Genomic DNA, 2,423 nt, shown 5'->3' with positions numbered 1-2,423 from the left:
TAAACAATTAGTTAATAAATTGAATTTTAATTAGGAAAGCTAAAAATGAAAAACTAATATCAAAATAGGATAGAGCTCGTTGAAACGAGAATTTTGATACCAATTTCGAAAATTTGGCCCAAAATCGGACTGGAAGGGCCGAACCGGTTGAACCGGGGCCCAAATCGGGCCCATGGGTCCAACCGGACCCAAACATTTAAACACAACAGCAGCTCCTTCTTCCTCGGTGCATGCAACGAACACAAACAGAATTGGGGAAGGGAGGAGGAGCTCTCAACCCTCACAACCTTTGATCCACCATAACTCCTCCGTCCGGGCTCCGATCACCGCACCATTTGTGGCCACGCGTCCAACGCATCGAGCTCTACCTTTCTATCCAAAAAATTTCACTGGTAAGCCTCATATTTGGTTCAGTATCTCTATCCCTCTTCCTTTGGTGAAATTGAAAACCTATAGTGAAATCTTGTCCAATTTTTGTGTTCTAGGTTCAAGTTAGCTTCCAGGACTTATGGGCTCAAGCTATTGAGCATATGGGTATGGTAAGGATACCCTAACCCTAGCTCAATCTTGTATTTATAATGGGAGAACTGAAATTGGAACATGTCTATGTATTAGGTGTAGATTAAGTGGGTATATAAGCATTGGAATTGAATTGGGAGTACTTGGAGACTTATTGGTGATCAAGGCTGGTTTTTGGGCTATTTTAATTGAGCTTAGAGGGCTGTGATTTGTGTTGTGAGGCTTCCTTGGGTGAACTAAGTGATCGGCCAAGGTATAGTTTAAGTTTCTCACGTTTAATATCTACGGTGTTGTGAAAACTTAGGTTAGAGGAACCATGGGATAAGTTGAATTGTTAATTGCATTTAATGAGTAGTTTTGTGATGTTGTTGGAATAAATTGTTGATGAACATATATTTGAAATTATGAGGTATTGAGGTTATTAATTTTATGCTCTTGGACTTGCTTATAATGGGTTGTGTTGATGTTGATATATTGATTGATTATGGTTGGTGTTTGTTAATAAAGAGTTGTTATGTGAAGTTGATGGATTAATGTGTATGAAGAGTTGACTTATGATAATGGCATTTAATTGGTACATGTTGATGGAAGGTTGATAAATATATGATGAAGGTTGGTATAGGTGAAGAGTTGATATAAACAAATGAAGGGTCATTGATGTATGAGGTAAATGTGGATAATTGTTGATGATCAAGGTTTGTTAAGTTGGTTAAATGTTATATTGGCAATGGTTGTTGATGAATTGGGTTGATATGGTATTATAATGCAGGTTTTAATGGTAAGAAACTTAAGTTGATGAAAATGAGGTTGGTTGGGAATTAGTTAAAAATCAGTTTTTGATGAACTTTGGAAGTTCATAATTTACTCCTCAAATTTTGGATTGAGTTGTGGTTTGTTGCAAATGAAAGATGGTTTTGTAAATTTTTAAACGATATCAATTTTGTGAAAAATAAAATTTTGAGGAGAAAGTTATGGATAATGGAAATTTGATACATGAAACTGTGAAGCAGGGGTTTAAATCTGGTTGCTGCAAGCTTGCAAGGCATTCTGCCAAGTTTTTTTGGAAAAAGGCTCATCCACGCGTACGCGTGGCGTGGAATTTTGGCGACGCATGCGCGAGTAGCATGCATACGCGTGTGTACATATTCACGCGTATGCATGACTCACGCGTACGCGTGACTTGATGTACACTCCATGCGTGCGCGAGGCCTACGCGTACGCGTGGATGCTGCCTGCTGCAAAAACTGGTTTTGACTATTTTTAAACCAATTTACCACTTCTAAACCTCCATTTTCTTCCTTTTAAGGCTTAAAGTATGGTTCTAGGTCCAGTAGATAAAAGAAGCTAGGAAAACAAGATAACTTGAGGGTGAAGAAAGTTGTAAATGGTGGCTTTTATGAAGAAAATAAGAATGTTAACAAAGTTTAATGCTAAGGCTTGATATTTGATGATGTATTGATAATAATTACCATGGCTTATGAATAATGATATCTGAGATACGAGTTTCCTTGGGTAAAAACCGTGGCTCGCCACCACGTGTTCCAGGTTGAATCTCGACACTCTATTGAAGCTACGTCATAAGGGTGACCGGCCACGTATAAATTCCCCGGTATGGATAGCCCCATTGAGTGATTATATGATGATTGAATGTGAACTCTATGCATAGACTCTTGGGGATGTGTAACACCCTATCATACAGAGTCTTATGCTTAAGTCATAATTCAGAGATGGCAAGGTATTACGACTTCTAAAATTAAAATTTAGTACGTATAGTAGTGTGAATGATGTTTATAACTAGGAGCCTTTGAAGAAAAAGGGGTAAACAAAAATCGTAACTCGAAAAGCGCAACACTCTGATCGATAACGTAGCGAACAAGAATAAACCATCGCGAGAATTATATATA

The 2,423-nt window shown here is 37.9% G+C and overlaps 2 long non-coding RNA genes across 2 annotated transcripts in view; both read left to right on the top strand.

Annotated features, from left to right (window-relative positions):
• LOC110267591 lies at nt 238–632 on the top strand. Its single transcript, XR_002355382.1, has 3 exons — nt 238–392; nt 486–534; nt 616–632. It is a non-coding gene; the product is annotated as an uncharacterized LOC110267591 (long non-coding RNA).
• LOC110267590 overlaps nt 724–2,423 on the top strand; it is a 24,030-nt gene continuing 22,330 nt past the window's right edge. The window contains exon 1 of the long non-coding RNA XR_002355381.1: nt 724–772. This is a non-coding gene — a long non-coding RNA (uncharacterized LOC110267590). The remainder of the gene's footprint in view (nt 773–2,423) is intronic.

The sequence above is a fragment of the Arachis ipaensis genome, chromosome B02 (assembly GCF_000816755.2).
Source record: "Arachis ipaensis cultivar K30076 chromosome B02, Araip1.1, whole genome shotgun sequence".
Classification (NCBI taxonomy): domain Eukaryota; kingdom Viridiplantae; phylum Streptophyta; class Magnoliopsida; order Fabales; family Fabaceae; genus Arachis; species Arachis ipaensis.
This window is presented reverse-complemented; position numbering and strand designations above follow the sequence as displayed.